The sequence below is a fragment of the Camelus ferus genome, chromosome 5 (genome assembly GCF_009834535.1).
Source record: "Camelus ferus isolate YT-003-E chromosome 5, BCGSAC_Cfer_1.0, whole genome shotgun sequence".
NCBI classification, from domain to species: domain Eukaryota; kingdom Metazoa; phylum Chordata; class Mammalia; order Artiodactyla; family Camelidae; genus Camelus; species Camelus ferus.
In genome coordinates, this window is record NC_045700.1 from 25316253 (window position 1) to 25341487 (window position 25235).

General features: G+C 37.1%; 1 long non-coding RNA gene across 3 annotated transcripts in view; it reads right to left on the bottom strand.

The window, feature by feature from the left end:
• LOC116663613 overlaps positions 1–9744 on the bottom strand; it is a 134869-nt gene extending 125125 nt beyond the window's left edge. For all 3 annotated transcript variants that reach the window (XR_004319840.1, XR_004319839.1, XR_004319838.1), the window contains exon 1: positions 9502–9744. This is a non-coding gene — a long non-coding RNA (uncharacterized LOC116663613). The remainder of the gene's footprint in view (positions 1–9501) is intronic.
• Positions 9745–25235: the final 15491 nt, after the last annotated feature.

Genomic DNA, 25235 nt, shown 5'->3' on the forward strand with positions numbered 1-25235 from the left:
TAATTTAGAAATATTGGAGAATTCACCAAAGTATTTTCACAAACCTGAATCGATCTGGGTCTGCTTGGTTTCACCTTAAGGCTATTTTATAAAAAGGTTTCATATCTGAGAAAAACAGAGACACAACTTCAAACACGTTGAAGGGGGTATCAAGGAGAGGTATTAGGCAGCCTCTAAAATGACCCCCACTGATCCCCGCCTCCTGCTGCGCCTGCACTTTTGTAATAAACTCCCTCTGAATGTGGGTAGATCTAGCAACTCACTTCTAACAAAAAGAATATTGCAGAAATGTTGGGATGTTTCTAATAAGACTAAAATGCAACTGGCCAGCAGTTGCACCATTAGGCATTTATCCCAGAGAAATAAGAGCTTAAATGATCACACAAAAACCTGTACAGAAATGTCTGTAGCAGCTTTATTCATAATGGTAAAAAAACTGACATCAGCCCAAAAGTCCTTTAACAGGCTGCTGATTAAATAGTCACATACCTACTGCAGAATACAAGTCAGCAATAAACAAGAACAAAACTATTGATATCCATAACTTGACAAATCTCTATTGTGCTGAGTGGAAAAAGTCAACCCTGAAAGGCTGCATACTGAATGATGCTATTCATATAATAATTTTGGAATGACACAATTACAGAAATGGAGAACAGATAGTAGATGCCAGGGGTTAGGGGCAGAGTAGAATGGGAAGAAAGAAGTGGGTATGATTACAAAAGAGTAAAGTGAGAGATTATTGTGTTGATGAAGCTGTTCAGTATCTTGCTATGGTTGTGGTTACACACACATGTGTGATAAAACTGTGTGGAATGAAATACATACACAACAAAGTACAAGGGAAACTGGAGAAATCTGAGTAAGATTGACGGACAATATCAATGTCTGATTCCATGATGTGATATTTTACTAGTTTTGCAAGATATTACCACTGGAGGAAACTGGACAAAGGGCACATGGGATCTCTCTGTATAATTTCTTACAACTGCTTATGACGCTACAATTATCTCAATAAAAATTCCCATAAAAGACTAATGGGATATCACATATGAAATTAGCTTGCAAAAAGACCTGATCTCTTTGTCTTATGCTGTCTGGGGGACACCAGCTGCTGCAGTGTTGTGAGTAGCCCTATGTGAAGTCCCAGACATCAAAAATTGACATCCCCAGCCAACAGCCAGTAAGAGCCTGAATCCCATGAACGGCTATGTGAGTCACCTTAGAAGTGGATCTTCAGAGGCCTGCCCACGGCCATGTGAGTGAGCTTGACAGCAGATGCTCCTCCCATCAAGTCTTGGGGTGACTGCAGCCCATGCTCATGCCTCAGTGCACCCTTGTGAGAGACCCTGAGCAGAGGCACCTGGAGAGGCCAAGTAGGATCCCTGACCATGGAAACTGAGATAGTAAACATCTGCTGTTGCACTATTTATAAGAGCAAGATTGGAAGCAACCTAAGTGTCCATCTGCAGATAAATGGATAAAGAATGGGTATCAATGGATACACAAATCCACAAATAAATGGATACACACACACACACACACACACACACACACACACAATGGAATACTACTCAGTCATAAAGAATGAAATTGGCATTTTTAGCAACATGGATGGACTTGGAGGGAATCATGCTAAGTGAAATAAGTCAGAGAAAGAAAGACAAATACTGCATGATATCACTTACATGTAGAATCTAAAAAAATACAAACTAGTGAATATAATAAAAGAAGAAGCACACTCACAGATATTGAGAACAAACTTAGTGGTTACCAACCAATGGGAAAGGGGAAGGGGGAGGGTCAGTATAGTGGTAGGGGATTAAAAGGTACAAACTATTAGGTATAATATAAGCTACAAGGATATACTGTACAACACAAGGAATATAGCCAATATTTTATAATAATTATAAATGGAGTATACCCTCTAAAAATTGTGAATCCCTATATTGTACAGCTGTAACTTATATTATATAGCAACTATTCTTCAATTAAAAAATGAAAGGAAAAATAAACATCTACTGTTTTGAGCTGCTGCATTTAGGCAGCAGTAGGTAGTCGACTAAGGGAAGAATCACACACCTCCCACCCTCTAAGGGCACCTCTGACAGGCTGTGGCTGGACCCATTGACAGAAGGGTCCACATTTCTTAAAGCGGCTTGAGGTCCTGAACTCTGGTCTCTTTCTCTTCCCCTTGGGTCCAGGGGTGAATAGCATCTCCGAGGCTGTTAGCACTGTGCTCTTGTACTGTCTATCCCCTGTGTTTCCTCCACACTCCAAGCACACGCCTGTGCAGAGTCTTTGGCAAATTACCCCACTTTGACGATGTCATCTGCTACTGGATGAGACTCAGTGGTTTTTCCAACTTACTTCCCTTTCTCTTCCTTCATACCCTTTTTTCAACCTTTGGGCCCTTTTCTTCCATCAAGAGAAATTTTTTCCCTTTTCTTTTTTCCTGGATTTCCCTTGATGCTCTTTCTAATGTTAATCAATTTAACCCTTCCAGTTTTCTTTCAGGGATCAGCACTGGGCAGCAGAAAGATGATTACTTAGAAGGCAAAAATTGGCAAGCAATTGCAAAGATGTTATTACTTTGGTCCAGGGCCACCTTTTAAAGTTATGCTGTTTGTGTTTGGCAGAAAATTCTCTAGGCAGAGGAAACAAATGAGGTTTGAAATCCATACTAGGCCATGCTTCACCTGCCAGACCTTGGAGCAGGGCAGCCCCTGACTCAAGGAAATGGCACATTATTTTCTTTTAAAGGCACCTCTGCCAGCCAAACTGTGCTCCCAGCGGGCTCTATCTGCTGCCCAAAGAAGACCCTCCTAACTAACACCAAGGATATTCTATGCTCTCTGAGGCTCTGTCTTGTCTCTTTCATCTTATGGTTTAAAATATCCTGAAAATATGAAAGAAGAGTTTTTGGATCAGGGTGTGTGATTTTTAGTAATCGGAAGCTAAGGAGGACATCTGTACTCTGCTTACATCTGTACAGGTAAAAATAACCATCGTGTTTCCTTTTAGTTGGCAAGTTTTCCTTCATTTGTAATATCCCTGAATTCATCATCTATCAGATTTCTGTAGCCTATTGAACGGCAGCCAACACGATTGGGCTTCAATGAAAACATGAAATTAAGCCATAATGTAAGATATTTTTAAAGCTAATTTGGCACCTCAGTTTCACCAAAGCCCTACGTGTTTAGAGATCCTCTCTGTCAAATAATGCACCCTCATGATTTATCAGTTGAGCAAAATTCAAATGCAAGTGACAAACACACATACAAGCTGAGCATGCACAGGACTGTCATCTCTAAGAAGTTTTAAGTGTTTGGATAAAAGCTAATCTGTGAATTATCTGGAAACTGAACATCTCTCACTGACTCATTCACTCATATACAGCGTGGTCTCTTTGACAATCTTAGGGGATCCTTTGTTTTGGGGTTCATGAGCCTGCATGCTTTAGCAGTTTTTTTCTGCACTGGGTCTACAGTGCAGGAAATGACGACAGCCATTCTCTGGGAAGTTGGGGCTTATTTCCATTAAAGATGCCTCCAAAGGTGCCCCCCTGACCTGGCTCTCTCAGTGGAGCTGAATCTTCCCCAGTGTGGGCTAACCCAAAGGTCCCGAGCAGGTTCTGGGCAATGATTTAATTTGGTACAACTGTGTGATGATTACAATGGCTCCCCTATCAGCTTTCCTGAACTTTTAAATACGGCACAGTTTCACTTCTACTAAATGTTCTCTGTATGAACATTTAATTTCTTGAATTTCCAAATGTTGGACGTATTCTTACTAAAACTGCACCGTTGTATCCCCTCTGCTGTGTTGATGATGATAAAAATATCAAAATTTGGAAACATCATTTTCATCTCGATGTGCATCGTTTGAAATATTTGACTTGTAAAAGAGGGAAAGAGAAGATGTTACTGAATGCAAGACTGTGTGCCCCATGCACAGTGAGGCCAAAAATATCAAAATGTGGGAGTCTGAAGCAGAGAAAGGTTTATTGCTGGGCTGAGCAACTAGAATGAGCGGCTCATGCCTAAAAGCCACCAAACATCCTGAGGGGTTTCAGCTGAGCATTCTTAAAAGCTAGCTGAGAGAGGGGAGGCCCCGGTGATCAGCTGTGCACAATTCTCCGGTTGATGGAGCTCAACGCTTAGGCACCAGGTCTGGGGGCTACGTACTCTTGGTCATCAAGTAGTTGATTTCTTCCATTTGGTGGTGGTTTTTAGTAACTGAAAACCTCAGGCAATATGGATGAGATACTATCATCTGGGTACTTCAGAGACAAGTACAGCAGAGGACATGGGGGAGGGGTCTGTCCTGGGAAGGCCCCATAGGGTCCTGTTCCATTACACTCCCCCCACTTTTTCTTTGATACCCCCTTGATCCTGAGGAGAACAAGTATTGAACAGGAGGGGAATAATATTTTAGATAGAGAGGTTAATCATAAACTCAGCTGAGGAACTCGGTTTCAATCTCTAATCATAATCCATCCTTCTCCAAATCTTTCAAGGAATAGGGTGATGACCCCTCTGGCTACTTCCTGCTAAAATGGGATGTAGTCCTACATTGATTGGGGAATGGACACTGAGTTGGAAATATTTCCTGAGTTTCAAGTCCTGGATCTGAGTCTTGTATGGGTAAGATCTCATTCCCCAAGGAATTCAGGAGACTAAGCCTGAAAAGCAGTCTGGACCTGGCACTTTGGGAGAGACAAGGAGCCAGGTAGCCAGTCATCTCCTTCTGTCTGAGTAGGTTTTAACTTTAATGTGGTATTAACATATATACAGCAAAAACTTCTGGCCTCTATGCATATCTCCTTTTTCCTGCTAACATCTGATCTAACGCAACGCTATTGCCTAAATTTTAATAGTTACAAGAGGAGACCTTGAGGTCATAAGTTTACAGCTGCTATCTGCCAGCAGACAGTGCTTTGAGACTGGCTGGTGGTGGCATCCCATGTGTGACACAGCTCAGAGAACTGGAGTTCTCAAAAATACAGGAATACGTCTGAAATCATGTCCACAATTGACCACCTGGTTTTACTTTGGATGTCCGAACCACAGCTACTCCATGTAGTCTTTCAAATGCATTCCCCTCCCCACAAACAAAGCAGATGTACAATGCATGCCCCAAAGGCCATAAAGCAGGCTGCTCTGGTTAGTAAAGTTTAAGTCAAACCATGCATAAACCAGAATGACTTCCCCATATTTCAATATGTACAGATTTTTCCATTATTTCTCCTTTTGATTACAAATCTTTCAATAGAAAGCATTGATGATCAAAATATCTCCATCAATGCTGAGATGGTCACTCTTGCCCCGGGTTCAGATTATGTCTCTTGGTGCTAGGTCTCTTCTATATTTGCCTAGTTATCCATATTGAGGGAAAACTAATCAGTTATTGTGAACAGATGAACCAGGCTCAGAGGTATGTTAATGGAGAAACACTTTATAGGCTATATTTTTTATCATTTATACCCAATTGTTACATAAGCATGGTACATGTGCTTTTAGCAATAGACTTAAAGCAAGCACTATTATACATCACAAGTAGTTATACTCTGTGATGACTCCTTTTGAGAATTCTCTTTCTATGCTAAACATTGGAGGTAATATTGATAGGGAGATAAACATTTGGTAAATAGTTCAATTTCAGGTATCACCTCACACTAGTCAGAATGGCCATCATTCAAAAGTCCACAAATGATAAATGCTGGAGAGGCTGTGGAGAAAAGGGAACCCACCTACACTGTTGGTGGGAATGTAGTTTGGTGCAGCCGTATGGAAAACAGTATGGAGATTCCTCAAAAGACTAAAAATAGACTTACTATATGATCCAGCAATCCCATTCCAGGGCATATATCTAGAGGGAACCTTAATTCAAAAAGATACACACACCCCAATGTTCATAGCAGCACTATTTACAATAGCCAAGACATGAAAACAACCTAAATGTCCACTGACAGATGACTGGATAAAGAAGTTGTGGTATATTTACACAATGAAATACTACTCAGTCATAAAAATGAATAAAATAATGCCTTTTGCAGCAACATGGATGGACCTGGAGATCATCATTCTAAGTGAAGTTAGCCAGAAAGAGAAAGAAAAATACCATAAGATATCACTTATATGTGGAATCTAAAAAAAAAATAAAAAATACAAATGAACTTACAAAACAGAAACAGACTCACAAAGACACAGAAAACAAACCTATGGTTATCAGGAGGCAAATGGGGAGAGAAGGAATAAATTGGGAGTTCAAGATTTGCAGCTACTAACATATACATATACATATATTTATATATATATACATATATTTATATATATACATATATAAAACAGATAAATAAGTTTATACTGTATAGCATAGGGAACTATATTCAATAAATCTTGTAGTAACTTATGGTGAAAAGGAATATGAAAACAAATATATGTATGTTCATGTATGACTGAAGCATTATCTTGTACACCAGAAATTGACACAACATTGCAAACTGACTATACTTATATATATATATATATATAATTTAAAAAAAATAAAAAGAAAACAGATTAAAAACCAGCAATGCTTCAGTCACAAAATTATAACCATATTTATGAGTTCACTGAATCCCATACAATCAATCTCCCTTACCAAAAGTTTCACAAAATCAGAGTTTTCACTAGACCTCCTACCCAGCTCAGCAGCATGATCTGAAAGAAACTTGTACTTATCAAAAAGTCCTTCCCACAGATCTCCCTGAAGGAATTCTGCAGAACTTAACTGTCTATGAATGACAAGACCCAACGAGGAAGATCTGACTACAATGTTCTTAGCAAAGAAGCTTAATCAAGTTGCTGTGACATGCATTCCAAGATTACAACCAGAATCATAACTGATAGCATTATACCAGGACACCTCTAAATTTCAGAAAATTTATACAATTTTTAGAATGTCCACATCAACAATATTCATTCATACCATTAATCCAAGGAGGCTTGTAACTCATTTGCCAATGTTTCCTGTGCAATTCAACATGCCAACCAATCCTAGTTACTTTAATATTTTTCCCATAGATGCCTCAGGGACCCTTTGAAGCTTCCCAAAGTAGATGAAGTCAAAAGAACTTTAATTAGAATTTGATAGGAAGTTTGTCAACATCAAAAAGTTTCACACAAAAAACAAAAAACAAAACAAAAAGTTTCACACAGTTATCAGAAGCATTATAAGTAAACTTGTTCCCTCAACAGGGAGGAAGCAAATCTAGTACCAGCCTACTTTTAACAACAAAATCCACTTACCTAATGAAATTTAATCTAATTTCAGCCTTACCACGCACAGAATCCCTTTTTTTAGGGCTCCTGTTCTATAAATTTTTCCACTACTTTCTATATCCATATTAGTTTCCCCTTAATTTTTTTTCCCACATCTAGAAACAACCAGCTCTAGGACTGTCATTGTCTTTTCCCTTTACAAAATTAAATTCCATTCCTTATATATATATATATATATTTTTTTACTCAAAACATATATCCTACTTTCCTATTATATACTGAAATGTTTCCTCCATTTTTAATAGCATCAATTACACATTTAAGTTAGAATCCTCAATCCTTACAAGTCTTAATTTCTACTGAATGTTTCAGTATCATGTTTGGAAATGACCTAGCTATTCAGCTATTCAAAACTTTCATTATTTAATTTAATTTATCACAACTCTAAAATTTCAAGTTACCAAATATCTGGAGTGATCATTTCTAAGTAGACATTCTTAAAAGTAGACATACTTAAAACATAATTACTTCTAAAGAATTAACCCAAAAGCTCTTATCTCATTTGCACTTAATTCACCTATAAGAATTTCACCACACCAAGTTAACTTTTTTCTTTCTGCTGACAAACTCTGCAACAGAAACATGAACTTATTGACCTTCGGGAAACTCAGGTACAATGAAAGGCATGTCTGTATTGATTATACCAACAAGCTTAAGCTAGCTTTGTATCAGATATCAATTCAATACTGAGTATTTTCCAGATCATGTGAACCTGAAATTTGTTCTGTCTAGCTTCTTCTTTTGTACTTAGGAGTATTTAATTTGTAAGCACTTACTTTTAAGTCAATTAAGTAGAGCTCATTTACATGTTAATTTTTTACATAAGGACAGACATAACCAGAGATCTCATGGTTTTTCCACTTGAGTTTAAAAAAAATCTCTTTTTTCCCTTGAAAGCCCAGGTAGAACATCTACATCTCAAAAGCACAAGAAGAGAAATGCAAATTTCTCCTACTCTAATTGCTTTTACAAAATCCAGCCATCTTGGCTGTTTTCAGGGATTTGTTTTTCCAGTTCCCAAATATCTACTTCAATTTAAAGAAATAACAATAATAGACAATAATATGTATCTGTATCATTCACTCACATTCACATGCCTTACTTTCAGCTAGGAACAGACAACAGGATTTGGACTCAGGTACCAAGACATACACACACAGAGACAACAGGATTTGGACTCAGGTACCAAGACAGACAGACAGACAGACAGACAGACAGACACACACACACACCCCCTAAGATAAAAGCCAAATCAACTGCAAAAGGCCTACTTTGAAATAACAGAGACATTAGGGGCCATTGTTCTCCAGATCTCAGGGAGTACTGAGCAGACAGTGTTACAATAAAAAATATTTTCTTTTGTTTATGGGAGCATAGCTGAAGATCTCTCAGTTTTGCAAAATATAACCTAGGGGGACTATAAGATGAAACAGAGCTCTGATCATTCTTAATTATCCACAGCTCATGTTATCAAATATCAAGCAAACAAAAATTCAAAATGATCTTTCAGGGTCACAGTTCCCTAGCCCCAAAAGGGGAGAATCCCAACCAATGCCCCATCAGAGATGAAGGAAAGACCAAGTCTAGAAAGTGCAAATCCCAACCAACGCTGTGCCCCAGGCAAGGCCAACATAATAGGGAAGGATACTCTGGTGTCGTCACACATGTGATTCCCTGTTACTCACCAAAGATGTCTCAATCGGCCAATCCAAGTACTGACACACATATAAACAACAAACATGGTCCCATAAACAAAAAAATCAGACAAGATACAGCCTCAAAATTGCACTTCCACTCCCAGAGGCTTACAGAGTGGCCTGGCTCCTGAAAGAGAATGGACCCAGAGCAGCTCCCAGTGAGCCCAGGATGGTTCACTTCCTGGAAGGGAATGAGCCCAGGTGGAGCAGGTAGAATTTTCCCAACTTGTGCAAGCTGGAGTGGTTCACCCCAAAACCATACACATGAAAACACAAACTACAAATAAACTACAATTACAGACAGAAAATCAGAGGAGGTGTAGTCTAAAAATTCCACTTCCCGTCCCAGACGGAGGCCTCCAAACAGACTGACCCAGCTCTCAAAAGAAAAGAGACCCAGAGTGGCTCACTTCCTGCAAGGGAATGAACCCAGATAGAGTGTAGAGAATTCCCAGCCTGAGTATGCTGGAGTGACTCACCCTCGAGCGACACAAACATGGACCGTAACTCCGGACATTTCTCGGCTCCAAACAGCCTTACACTGGTGTGGCTGGCCCCTCTCAGGGAGGCTGAAGTGAGCTCCGGCAGCTGCTGGGGACCCAGGGAAGGGCTTCCCCTGGCCCGGGTAGACCTGCCACGGGCGCAGATTCCTAGATTGACTTAGCTAAAGTTGTTACCAAACACAAGTTCATGTGCTTCCTGCACAGTGGGGTCAAAAAGCACTGAAACGTGAGAGTTCAGAGCAGAGAAAGGTTTACTGCTGGGCTGGGCAAGGGGAATGAGTAACTCATGCCTAAAAACACGCCAAACTTCCTAAGGGGTTTCAGCTGAGCATTTTTAAAGGCTCCCTGAGGTAGGAGCGGCCCAGGGTATGAGATCAGCTGTGCACAATTCTTTGGTTGATGGTGATCAATCCATCAGAAGGTCTGGGGCTACGTGCTCATGATCATCAAGTAGTTCATTTCTTCCATTTGGTGGTGGTTTTTAATAACTGAAAAACTTAGGAAATATGCATGAGATACTATTATTGGGGTACTTCAGAGAGGAGCTACTGGAGAGGGTATGGGGGAGGGGACTGTCTCAGGTCCTGCTTAGTTACAAAGATGCCATTTTGTACTTTACTGTAATTCAAATAGCACTTTTTATTAAAAATAAATAAACATAAATGGAAAAGGGGCAATCATTAAGTGTAAGATGTTACTCAAACACAGAATATAATAAAGCTCCTTCAAAATATGTGGTTTTAAGACTCATAGACATAGAATACAAACTTGTGGTTGCCAAGGGGGTGAGGGGTGGGAAGGGACAGACCAGGGGTTCGAAATTTGTAGATATTGACAGGCATATGTAGAATAGATAAATAAGATTATACTGTATAGCACAGGGAAATATATACAAGATCTTGTGGTAGCTCACAGCAAAAAAAGTGACAATGAATATATGTATGTTCACGTATAACTGAAAAATTGTGCTCTACACTGGAAATTTATACAATATTGTAAAATGACTATAACTCAATAAATAAAAAAATGTGGTTTTATTTTCCTAAACTAAAGAAACACATTCTCTCCAATAAACATCTAGCTTTTCAAAGTAAAATAATTTAGTAGACAAAAACATACCATGAACACAGAGCTTTCAAGATTTTTATGGACATTTATTTATAAATATATGCAAGCATTCTTTTTTCTATATTTTTCTCCTTGTTGGCCAATTGCAAACTGATCACTTACAATTGTACTTGAGTGCTTAGTGACCAGAAAATTTACAAATGCTGCTGCTGCCAGAGAAACCGAAAGTGCACAGGCAGATTGAAGGAAATACTACAGGCAAAAATTAGGCATCATTAGTTACCCCTGCTAATATTGCAGAAAATTGGAATGCTTGCCTCACTGAGAATTGGAAAACATTCCTGAAGTTTGTTTATAACAACTTGAAAAGCCTTTGATGTATACACAGAAATAATGATTTTATGACATTGTGTTGTTGCACTTTGTAACTATATTTTAAAATGTATTTGCACTCAGTAGATCTAAGATTTTTTTTTAATTTCAAACTTTTCATTTGCATTTTATAACTACATATTTAAAGTATGACAAAAAGACAAAAGTTTTAAAACATACATGCTGGAATTTATTACTAGTTTTACTTCCACTAGTTCTTTACTAATACAATTGTCCTATTGATATTCTAGGCTGTCACAAAATTATGTCACATTTAAGATCTTTCTTCTGAACTTTTCCTTACTGATCCATCAATAAACCATTAGGCAATCAGCATTTTCTTGGTAGACTAATTAAACTAGGTATTACATTTTTAAGATTCAGGTGGAAAACATATTTATTGAACGTATATGTTTAATAGCATAATTTTAGGTGTTATAAATAATATAGAAATAAGTTAGAGGGAGTGTATTATCTAGCAAGGGAGACATATATATCAATAATTAAAATACCTATCAGAATGTTCAAATATTCTGATGGAGGTAAATGCATGCCGACAGCATTAAGAGAACAATTATTTTCTGTTGCTTCATATATAATCCTCTGTCTTTGTTTTATTTTTTGCCATGTGATGACCTCCCTCTGTTTCACACTATTTCTCCATGTTGAGAATGAACAAGAGAGAGAGAACAAGTATTGTGAGGCAAAATAACTGTCTTTAAAATATATACATGGTTGTGCATTTTGTTGTTTTTGTTTTGTGGGAGACCACGGCTGATTCCTCCTATACATTGCTTTTTTCCCCTCTCTTGTGCCCCTAATGACTATATACTTCTCTTGATATTTTCAGTGTTTGTGCTTACAGATGACCTTACTGTCAATATCTCTGTCAAGTACATTTCCTCAACACCTGTTATAAAATGCTGCAGGCTTCCATGCACATGTGACACCATATTGGAATGATCCAGTTCATTTGCTATAATGCAAATAGGTAGAGTCCATGTTGCCTAACATATTTAAGCACCATTATATTTTGATCAAGGGAGGCTTTTGGAAGACTTTGGATGGAATAACATAGAAAGATTCTTTCAGCATGCTTATTATTGAAACCAATCAACCAAAGAGATGCTACTGAGAAACATGCCCTTCTTGGTTAAAGATAATGCTGAGACATATGATAAAAGATGTGTAATTAAATTAGGGTTTTCACATAGTCATTGCACTGCTATCCATAAATATAGGTGGGTAGGCATATTATTTTGTAGAGTATATGGATTTTTAGTTTACTCTAAATCTTTTCTGAAGTTTTTGATTCATAAATTTCTGTAAAGAAATAAAAATGGGCAAATGGAACACATTCAGCTGCAATTTTCACCTTTGAAGTATGTCCTGTGTACAGGAAGCATTTAGCAACACTAGTATGGAACTGATCTAAAGTTCTATCCGCCACTGATTTCTCACTCTGCTAGTGTGGAACAGAGTCAACATAACATAAAATAGAAAGAAAATTTAAGATTAATTACTTTATGTATTTAATAAAAATGTTCTAAGTGCACTGCCTTTGTGTTTGGCCTTGTTGGTTTATAACTAAGACTCAATTCCTATCTTTCAAGGAATTTTTATTACACACACACATACACACACACACCATCTAGCAAAGATTTTTCTCCCAGTTCGAGCATAATATGGTAACCAGAATGAGGACGCAATTATTTGGGAATAAAAAGTTAAAAACAAAACAACAACACTGAAAAAATATTTTTTCTTTCTTTTTAGGATTATAATCACATTTGTTTAACAGTAAGGGGAGGGCAGGAGACAAGTAAGATGCTTGGGTGCAAAGAAATAGACACAGAAAGTAGAGATGCCATCCTGGGGGCTGGTACTGAGAATTAGAATGTCAGGTATATGAATGTCTATTTTGTTGCAAGCCACTAAGGTAAATACTTAGCACAGTATTACTTTCAGATAGACACTGATGATAATGTTCACCAGCCTTAATAAAGACCATATGACAAATACATGCTTCACTATACATGTTTTACGTTTCCTGAGTTTAGGGTCATGATTCTTTTACTTCTGTTTGAAACGGTGATATATGTATTCCATTATGGTAGTGTTTGTGTTGTATGACTAGATTCATTTTATTTTATTTTCATCTTCCTGAAATAGCCTGACTTTTACTTTGCGTTGCTAAGCCTTCAGTTTGTAATGTGTTACTTTCCATTGTTGCTGACAAATAAAATTCCAAAGCCTACCGCATACAGTTTTATAAAGATTTTCATCTGGTCAAGTTATTGCTTAAATTATAGGTTTCTGATGTCAAGAACTTGCCAATTGTTTTAAACTTGCAGAAGTCAACCCAAGTAAATGGCCAATACACACTATCTAAATATTCCTAATAAATGTCTCTTTCCATTGAGTCATTATCAGGAAAAGGAAAACCAGCGTCTACAGGAAGTGCACGGCTGCACGGTGACATGACATGCTCCACGAGCATGGTTGGTCTTAGATCTGTCTGTTGTCTCTGAGACTGCACAAAAATGCAAGCATGGCTATAATGCACATCAAATAACAAACTGAGTAGGAAGGAGCATAAATAACATTGGATTCTTCAGCTGCACTGCTATCGCAGTTTATACACAGGGCTTAGACCTGATTAGGTGGCATGGGATGATGCAAATGGCATAACAAATCTCTGTTAATTGGGAGAGATTTCCGAAAGGAGGTAGATTTTAAATTTCCCTCTAAAGCAGTTGAGTCAGAATGTTGGAGAAGAGACTCTTCCAGGTATGTTGTTTGTTTTCATAGAGGAAAAAAAAGAAAATTAGGTGTGTTGGAGAGGAAATGCACTTCAGGAGTTTAGTGGGAGACCCTGAAGCCTGTAAGGAAGAATACTGTAACTGTGCTGTGACCAGAGATGATTAGGTTAGGGTCTGGGACACTGAGAAGCCTCTGCAGTGGCAACATTATTTAAGAGGAGCAATTTGATATGGAAAGCCCAATGAGATGACGATAAAATGATGATGGTGATGACAGTGATAATATACACATGTATCTGATTTATATGTATGTATGTATGTATATATATGGATCTCACTCCATAAAATTTTTCCACTTTTTTTGCTTTTAATTTTTATAAAATGCCATGTTTAAGGCAATTAGTAAGACATATTAAAAGATCAATTAATATAAAATGACTTATGTCAAAGATTCAGAAATATGCAATGGAGAAGGGAACTGAATCCAGATTTTCTGATATCTGGTCCAAGGCTCTTCTGGAGAGAAAATAGCAAAGCTTGCTAATGAAGCAGCTGGGTAAGATGACTTTTCTAAGGTTGGTGATTCATTTATTACTGTATAATGTGATTATCAGCCAAAGATGTCTTACTATCTTCTTGATAATTCAAATTTATCTACTTAGAAATCTGACTAGAAGAAAACTAGGCCTATTTTAATTATTCTCCAGAAAAAAAACTGGGGGCAATTATCAAATTTTTCACATCATGAAGTTGTTTTTGCCTGTTGGTATAAGAGCTGTTGCAAATGTGCACAGTGTATGAGTTTTCACCAAAGAAAGCCTCCTAAACAGTGCAATGACAACCTAATTGTGTCAAGCATTAGTGGCAATGGGAGGTTTACCTGAGTGAAGACTGGAGAATCAGACCCAAGCTTCTGAGGCTAGAGACTATAATTGATTGGAAACTTCAGCTCCTGAAAAGTAGGAAAATATAGATGGTTTCAGAGTTTTAAATAAATATATCACCATTTCAAGTGAATTAATAAGGTGTGCCTTGAGTTGTAGTTAAATATATGGTCATTTGAGACTGTCTGTATGTAGCTTCATTGGATGTAAGAGAAGAGATTGTCGTTGAAAATATGCTAACCTACAGTTCCTACCCAGGGCAATTTTACTTTTATTTTTTGTTCATGATTTTATCATCAGAAAACTGATAACTACTCTTTTGGACCCATCCATTCAAGAGAATGATGTTCATGCTGATTAGGATGGTTGCACAGAGGAGATTTGTTGTCTATTCAGAGGGTGAGCTATTCCATTCTTGAAATATTTGGTGTACAAGAACAGTACATGGTTTATGGGCTCATTCTAATGGTATGTGGCTCCATCTCTCATTTTCCACTGATAGTTAAACCATTAAAGAAACAGTTCACAAGTACCAAATTACAAGAAGTTGACTTGACTCCACAGTGCATATAAACCGTTTTGGTTTCCAACTACGATTTATTCAAATGGCTAAGAATCAAGTTTAATTTGATAATTGGTAGAGGAAGTGCATATTTAGGGCTATCTCCCACTACTCAGACCTTTAGTTCAGTAAATATCATCTGCACGTTCTGGCAGATGCTATCTGCAACGATGCCCAAATGAGAAAAAACCCCCTCGTCAGTCACACATTTACTAAATGATATTATGGCCATTGAAGGGTTCTCAGTATGAATTCACCTCAAGACGTCCAAAATAAGGCTGACATTTTGTGCCGAGAAATAGAAAATGAACTAATTATTCAGCATGGAATGACCAAAAACATTGCAAAAGCATTTCTTCCAAATCCAGAATTTAATAGGGTGTATTGTTCACTATAAAAGATCACTGTTCTGACCAACTTTTCCCAAGTTGTATAAGCTCGACGCTACTTGTGCTCACAATCACAGCCCTTCTGTTGTACACCATGAGTTTAATTCTTTGCTACCCTTTTGGAACTTTGTTTTTTATCATGAAGTAATCAGTTAATAATTTATATTTCAGTTCATTGGATCCTAAAACCCATGTTTTGTTGATTATAGAAGTAATATTCAGGACAAACAGAAGACAGGGAAATAGAATCCAAGCTGAACAAAAGACAATTTTAAAAAATACTATGATATAGATGATAGTACTTTTAAAAATTCTGGAATATCCATCTCATTGATATTGTTTAAAGATATTTCTGTAATGACTCAGAGATGCCTGCATGTCCTTGTACACAGTCAAAGATGTTTATTTCATACCAAAGTACGAGCTACAGATGATTTTTCAAGTTTTTTTTTATTCTCCTGGACATTTAACGAAACCTGGTCACAAATAAGCTCTGGAGAAGAGTATTTTTCTTATTGGTGATTTAGATTGGATCTGAGGAAACAAAGGGTAATTTATAACTTTAATTTACTAAAAGCATGCGAATTGAATATGCTAGGATTCAATAACGAAACTGTGATGCCTCATTCCAGCTGTATCTATCTTTGCGAATGGTGATTAAAAAAGGCAAATTTGCTTACATCTTTCCTTGCTGACACTGAGGTCATTGCTTTATGGGTTTGCTTTCATTTGCTCATCCATAGTAATTTCTATTTTTGGCTACTCTTGCAAAAAAAAAAATCAGATGCCCTGGATCAAAACAGATATTCTCATAGCGCAATTATAGCACCACCAGGCAAAAGTTACTGTATATGAAAAAAAAAAAAAGAAGAAAAGGAATATGACTGGTTTTATCATAAAGCATAACCAGTAACTTTATAATATTTAACATGGAAAAAAACATTTCACACACTGTTCTTTGTTAACACATAAGAATGCCTTCATAATGGTCATTCCTTGACATGAGGTCTTTATAAAAGTAATAATTTATTGCCTTACCTGTAACTGAAATAATGGCTAAATCACTTAAAAAAAAAAGAGTCTAGTAGCTCCTTCAGAGTAAATCTTCCACAACTTGCTACAGCGCTAATCATAAGCATGTTATACAGTAAGTTAGCCCGAAGCTAAGTTAAGCAGGCAGATTAGGACTGTAATATAGTATCAGGACTCATAAATCAAGCGTGCTTGCAGATTTCCTTTCACTTACTGCTCCTTTTCACAGTTCAGACAAGTCATAATTACACATCAGTAGGCATTGTGAACAGAGGAATGAGCTACAACATAACGCACAATAAACCCTGTCATATAAAAGGAAACTGGATAAAATAACAGAAGCAATACTCCATTTTACAACATCATACTAAAGAATTACACCGTGCCATTGTGTATTATTCTGATCAATCATGAATCCATCCACAATTGACAGCTCAGTGGGCAAAAATTTACCATTGAAGAATAGTTTCCAGTTTTATTATTTTCTTGTTTGATTATACACATTAAGCACAAGACTGTGTGTGATTCTGAAAAGCCACAGGTACATAATATAACACTGCCCTGCACACATTGCAATTAAATAAATTCTGCTAATGCTCTTTTAAAGCTTTCTTTTATTAGACATGCTTAAAATAATTCATACCGGATAAACTGTAAGTGGTTCTTTATTCATGTTTTATTAGTATTATAATTTTGAGTAATTATTCAGGTATTCTTGTTACCTTAGACCAAAGAGATGTTGACTCTGAAGTCTTTTCTGTTATTTTCAGGCTTAGATGATATTACTACTAAGCTCAAAGGACCCTCCTTTATCACTAGGTTTGAGCCAAACATTGAAAATGAGATTTAATGAAACATGAGCAAATATTGGTTGTTTCAACTCTAATAAAACATTTAAAAGAACTAATAAATGTAAGGTAATTGTTGAATGCTAATCTAAAATTGCTACTACTGGTTTTATTTTATGGTTGGAACTCAGCAGGTGTTGGGGGATATATTTTTCACATTATTCATCAAATGCAGCTTTGAGAGACACCAAAGTATTTTTACCTACTCCACATTCATAAGAATTTAATTATGGTTAATATATTAATGACATCAGAAATATAGAGAAAATAATTTTAGAGCCAGAGAGTAAATTATTTGCCACACTGGAATTTCCTTCCAGATGGTACTGGGTCCGCATTTTAGCTATGGCTTGTGTACATGAAGGAGATCTTACTGAAAATTGTGAAGTTCACATAACTACTTTTATTTAAATTACTGATTAAAAATTTTTTTTTAATCCATAGGATAGTGTTTTAAGGCTACCAGGATTTAGAGAGAAAGAAGGGAATTGATGATGAGAGACAGACTAAAAGAATGAAAGGGGATAAGTTTGATTTAGGCACATTTTATGCAAACACTAGTGACCTTGAAACTACAACGCCTGAGTTGAGACTTGAGTTGGCCTAAACTCCACCATGTCCTTAAGGGGCAGAGTCATATTCTTGGTGTCTATTCACAAAATCTAATACTATATTGGGGGTATAGTTTTCACTTTATCCAGGAAAAATTCCCCTACACCCTTCTGCTCCCAGAAGATTCTAACCTGTAGCATAGCAATTAACTTGTTGCATTAAAAAAATGTGTTCACATGTCTTCTTGTCTTTTTTTGAGGCCAAAACCTGTCTTATTTAACATTCTATACCCATGATTAAAGGATAGAGTTGATTGTCATAGAATTAAAGCTCAAATATACATTTAGTCTTGGCTCAATAATAATGATATTCATAATATTTATTGATGGTGTAGTATAAGCCAGGCACTGTGAAGTATGCTTTATAGACTAGATCTCATTTAGTCTTCAGAAAAAATTGGATATATTTTTTACTCTTATCATTCCAATTTTGTATATGTGGAAATTGCCCAAGGTCACAGAGCTAGCAAATGAGAACCCAAGATCTGAACCCAGCAGTCCATCTTCAGAAGCCCTGCTGATAACTATGTTCCACTCCCTTCCATCTGCGGTCAGCTTCCTAATCTTTCATGATCTTAGTAATTTTAATTTCCCACTCCATAAAGAGGTTTCTGTCAACAGAGCTGAGGTCAAAGCTTGATTCTGGGCTAAGTCCCACACTGGTCAGGAACCCGTACTGAGAACATCTTAACAGAGGGTCTGACATGGCCAGATCCCCTGGAACACCTCCTCTAGGATCCGCTTGCTCTTTCCTTCCTAACCCTGGGGACACTGCTTTCTGGGTTTGTTTTTATTTCCTAATCATCTAGTGTTTGTTTTTTGTTTTGCCTTGTTTGTCTTTGTTCAAAACTTCTAAAATGTCATAGACAACCTCCCAAGAAGCTAATTATCTATTTCTCCAAATACAAAGGACTGGGTGCTCTTTGAGTTCCATGGTTGAAAGCTAAAAACAGGATTGGGCCAGACTAATTTCCTACATTATTGGCTTGCTTTATTGAAAACATGGGCAATACTGTGTCTTTCGTACCCTAAATCATATTTAATTGAGATTGGATTCTCCAATCCATTTAGGCTCTGCCAGTCATTTAAGTGGGGAGAAAGGTGAGAAATTGGTAACTTGGCGCTGTGCCCAAATTAAAACTCAGTTGATCAAGTACTTAACAGCTTATTTCTTAGTTTGTTATTGTTGAAATGTGGCTGTAAGGGAATGAAGGAATTCTATGAAAGCAGAGCAGATATAAAGTCAAGAGAGGCAGAAAGAAGCCTTCAGATAATTCTGAGTAGGAATTAAGTGTGTATAATTAAAATGTTTTATAGCCTTAATATTTCATTTTAGCAAACAATCTTTACCTGTTTCCTGTTGTGAGGCTTTGATGTCAGCTGCTAGGAAACGCCCTCAAGGAAATGGTCACTTTGTTATATACATTTTTTTCAATTAGTTTTATCAGTTAAATTAATAAAAAGTGAGCAGAAAATGGGAATAAAAGGGGGGACAAGAAGCCTTTATTAGGTCTTATTGTCAACAAACTGGGAAATCATCAAGAAGCCTCTCTTTATACACATGCCCAGAGTTAATTTATTAGAAATCACACTTAATAGCAAGATCAGCAGCTTATGTTCCAAACTGCTTGACTCTTCTCTGTTAAAGTGTGGATCAAGTCAATAATGGATGAATTAGTTACTTAAAATTGACAATACATCAGACTTGTCCCAATAAGGAAACAGAGAAGGGGTTATGAAAATGTAAAAATCCTCAAATGTAGAAACTGAGTAAAAAGGAATTAGCAGTTCTAGCAAGCTGAAGGGTGGCAGAGGGTAATTTTGTCTTTATCTTGAAATGTTGCTAACATCAGGAAGAATTAGCATTAAAAAGTCTTAAATGAGACATCTGTTAACTTGGTCAGCCAAATTAGAAAAAAAATCTTTAAAATTTCTAAACAGTCATCACTTTTCAATGGGTTTCAATGGGTATCAATGTGGACAGCAAAACTGTATGAAATACAAATACAGTTGAACTTCAACTGTATGAAAAAGACATTTTGGCAATAGCAAATATCTGTTGGAATATATAGATACTGAAATAATGAGTAATTCATAGTTGATTTGCAGTTTGGAGATTATGTAAGTATACGCAGCCGCACGGTTAAAAAGGCTTTTTCTTCCTCATTTATTTTCTTAGAAAGTGTTATTATCTAGCCCATTTAAATAGCAACTATGCAAATTTCTCATGCTTTATAAATGTTTCACCAAAGGATTCGCAACCAATCAATTAATTCTATTTATTTTTTTCCTGATTGTCAGCAGATGAGTATCATGTGAGAATGGTTCTTTTTTTATAAGTTGGTTTCTATAGAACTCCATTTCCTGTAGAAGCCTTTTGGTAAGGGAGAAAAGAGTGGATCATATGAAAAGAATTGTCTTCTCTTCATGGAAGGTTAACCCTTTATTTTCCCTACATCCTCTCTCCTTCATGACTCGAATCCAGAGGAGAGAAAAAAAAAAAAAAAATAGGAAGACAGCTTTGATGTGAAAATTTGATTTAGTAAGAATTGTTTAGTATGTATTTAGACTATGCAGTAGGCATTTGAGTTTATATTCATAAACTCTCTCCAATTTGTCTGGCAGGTCAAACTGCCCCAAACTTTTATTTATATAACTATCTGTAAGTGCAGAAGGCTGGAATTAAACCTTTGAAATGTAGAATCTCACTTTTAGAAGAAATGTTGAAGAGTCATCAACTTACAGGTGATGGTTACAGCCTGAATGAAACCTTCAAGGGAGTGAATACAGGCCAAAAAGAGAAGATATTCTATGAGCAAGTCCTTAGGCATCCAGCATTGTGAGGGTGGGGAGAGAAAGAGAAAGTAGCAGGAGAGTCTGGGAAGAAGGAAACTGAGATGGGAGGAAAATCAAGGGATGTGGCATCTGGAAGCTGAGTGGAGATCAAGCATGATAGAAACTGAGGACTGGGCACTGGAAATGACATTGTGGAGATAATAGACGACCTTGGCAAAGCAGTGTTTATGGCATTCCTAATGGACTTCACAGAGAATGGGTGTAAAGAAATCGGTGAGAGCGAGTTTGAACAAGTTTAAACAGTTAGAAGGAAATTTCCTGTAAAGGGGAGCAAGCAGAGTGCTGGCTTAGTAACTAAAAAAGGAAGTAGGATTTAGAGAGAGATTAAGATGGAAAAATAACAGCATGTTTATGTGATAATGGAAGTATATAGAGCGGGAAAAACTGATGTTTGTAAGAGAAAATGGATGGTATGGCATACTGGAGTGAGAAAGGACTGGGTCTGGTGTACTAACGGAGGAGTCGATGTTAGGAGCACCAGTTATATCTGTAACGATCGGTTATGTCTGTGTCCGTCGAAACACAGATCGCTCTATCTTTCTACAAATGAATGTCTATCCCACACTTATATCACTAGTAAAAGAGCTATATGGTTTCAGTTGCTGAGGTGGGTAGATGTGGTATGTGAAATTTGTGAAAATTCACTTTTCACTGCTTCAGCTTTCTCAGTGGAGTAGGCAGCCCGGTAATCCACTGGACGTAGGACTGTGGGGAAGGTGTTAAGAGTTTGGGGTAAAGAGAAGGATGCATTGATCTAGGAGAGTTGGAGAGAAAAGCTTAGTGTGTTTGTATGACATTAAGGTTCTTGCCTATGAACAAGTTGCAGGTTGTGTGTTTTTCTCCAGCCATGGACAGGCATACAGCAGGGAGAGAGTTGTACAGACCCACTACTGTGGTTTGCCAAAGAGTGAAATAAAGCAGCATGAGAGGCGAAGGAGTTGGGATTGTAAGCAAAGGAGTGAGTACCCTGATTGACCTTGGAATTCAAGCTGGTAAGGACTGGCGTGACCTCTTACAACATCTTCCTAAGCAGTGTCCTTGGTTGCTTTCTCCTTTTCTCTCTCCTTCTATGTTCTCTCCTGCCACAAGTTACCAGTACTACATAGCACAGAACTTCTCATTCCTCTCTTTTCCTAAATAGCCTTCAAAGGCTACCTGTTGTCCTTAGGAGAAAGTGTCAGTGTCTTAGCCTGACATTAAACTCCAGCTTTGGTTTGCACAATGCTTCCCGATGCCCTAATCCATTCTCATCATTTCCTAAACTTACTTCAAATGTGTTCTTTTGCCATGTTGTTCTCCTTGCTGGAAAGGTCTTTCTCTCATCCTGTAGCCCCTATTCATACTGAGAAACCCAAAGGCAATTCATGATTTTGTAAAATTATTGTCATATTTTTCAAGGCATAGAAAATTCTCCTTCCTTTATTTCCATTGCACCCGATTACTATTTTTTAGGATGCTAACTTTGTATCATAGTCAACTGTTGACTAACCTTGTATTGTAGTCAACTATTAATGTATCTGAATCCCTAGAAGTAGAAACTTTTAAAGCAATGGAATGGGTATCATTCATATTTTTTGTTCCTGTGACTCAACTCATTCCTGGTTTATAATTATCTGCAGGAATTTTAATGAATTAGAGCAACCAAACAAACTGAAATGGAAACATATGGTGGTGCCAAATGTCCTTACATATTTGGTAGAAAATGGAGGAGTTTGGACTGAATATGGCAGATATAGATCTTAATCCAAAAAACAAAATAAGAAATATAAGCTAAAAATATGGCAGTTCTCTTTTGGGAAGAGTGTGTCATAGTACCTAAGAGGGAAAAGGGGGAGAATGTTAAGTCTAAAGGAAACTGAATCAGACCTGAGAGGTTAGAGAAGCATCTCTCTGGCCTAGATAGCTAAAAGCAAATCCAGCATCCTTGAAACTGTTACCATCGAAAGCTGCTGTTGTCACCCCATTCAATGGGATTTGTGAATTTTTCCCAGGTTATTTTAGCATCCAGATACCTTGTCCTTGGCCACGTGGGTGGCTGATGATCTGTCCATCTGGTAACATTCACAGTTTCTTTTACTACAGTGCCTCCCATCCACTGTTCCTCAGTCTCCTCTCAGAGAAATGGTAGTGATATTTCTTGTTCTACCTACAATAGTTAGGGAATACAAGTAAGGTCATGGATATGAATATCTTTGAAAGTGCTAGATAAATACAAGGCATTATTAATTGCCTAAAACGAGAAAGAAAATCTGAACTATCAGTTGCATTGTAAGAAATGGAAAGTTAGGCATGCATTGGCTTTATTTTCTTTATAAATGATTGATAATTTAATGGGCAAAGTAAATATTTATGTAAAATCTTTTACTTCAGTCCCAAAAATGTACCCCAAGGGAAAATGAATAACTTTATGCTTAAGATATTGAATAACTATGGAAAATTTGGTAACAGCACTAATGATTGGAATGTTCCCACAATATCAGTCTTTTTTTTTTTTTTAAATGGTCTACGAAACTGTGAGCTAACAACACACTGAAAGATTTTCTCAAACAAGGGAGAGTTTAGGCTTCGAGAGAAATTAGGTTACTACAAAACTTAAGCAAAACCCAGACCAGAAAGAAAGCAGGGAAGGGATGTGCAGAAAAGATAAAAGTATCTTTTCAAAAGCTAGAAAATGGGTAGGAAGAGAGAGAGAGACAAGTGAGCTAAATTACCCGAGCACATTCATTCAGGACCCTAGACCTTAAGGTCTAAAGAACACACAGTAACCTGAAAGGTGCCCGGGCTGCCAGGTGGCTCTGTCACTGGGCTCATCCTTAGGGTGTTACATGTGGTGATCACAGGTTAAACTTTGCTATGCTAGTAGGGAGAACTCTGACCCACTCTAGTTCTGAACCAACAGTCCAGTCGTTTGGGGACTTCTTACTGTGGCTAACACATGTTTAAGTGAAGTCCTTGATTATGTGTCTGGCATTTTGCCTTTTCAATTTAAGTCTTTTAATTTGTCTTTGATATAGGGATACATCTGAAAATAGTAAGAGGTAAAGCCAGAAAAAAAGGATCAATGCTTTATTTTCTGAACTAAATAAAATGTTTAATATGGTTAAGACGAGACACATATAGCCAGCAAAATCTTTAAGGGGGTTGGTTCTCATTAGGAAATTGTGTTTTTGAGGGAGTCATAAAAGAAAATATTTAGGTTTGAAATCACAGACACACACAATTTTTAAAATACATTTATTTTCCTGTATGAAATCTTCAGAGAATCTGGTGTTATTTGATGTAAGGGGAGGAGAACCTATAAGCAGAGAAGGTTTTCAATTACAAACACATGGAACTTTTGCTCAGCCCTGTGCTGTAACTCTAGCTTGTAAATGAGATTGCCTCCAAAAAAATTTACTAACTGGATGCCTGTGTGCCAGATATGGGCATAGCAAAGGCACATTTGTTAACCACGGTGTCTGAGAAAATATTGAATTGATTATAAACATTTAAAAATGGGGAGATTTCACATTTCTTAAAAAATCTTAATTTCAGGAAAAAAAAATCTTAAGAGCTGGCAGCAGTGAACACACATTGTTCCTGGGCAGCAAGTAAGTGGGTGTCAGAGCAGCTGTCCTTTCCATGAGGTATTCATTCTCCTGATCCCGGAGACCCTCCTCACCCGCCATTAGTCTTGTAACATGCTGACTTCACTCAGATTTAAGTTTGCTGACTGACACCTGTTGGCATCTGAGTCTGAAACACCACCCTTAATGAAGTCCTGACCGCCTTAGGCAAAATTTGACTTTAAATCTCAGATTGTCACATTAAAACTCCTAGCATCTAATGAGGGCTTGGTGCAGCTGCAGAGATAAGAACAAAATTTTATGTATCAGCCATATTTGGCACCCAGCCAAATGAGTGACTTAGTATTTTAACCATATTAAGAGTTATTCCTTAAGCAGAAATGAAGAGCTTAATCCAGATTATTTAATGGAAGACTATTTGAATCGACTAAAATAAAATCAGAATTGAAACTGGATCAGCGCTTGACAGTAAGAAAAAGTCATTCAGACATAAGAAATGAGAAGCTATTCGAAATGGTGAGGTGCAAACAAAGAAAATATCTTAGTAAAATAAATTTTTAAAAGCACCTATGTCAAAATCTAGACAGAATGGTCTCAAAGAAATAGCCTAGATTTAAAAACTGCCACAATACCACTTCTAAATAAAATAAAGCAGATTTTTAGAAATATAAAATGACCACTTTTTTTCCCATTTGAACCTGATTTCTTGGCTTAAATTGCTATTTAAGTTGAATTTCATAAAGACAAAATCCACAAATGC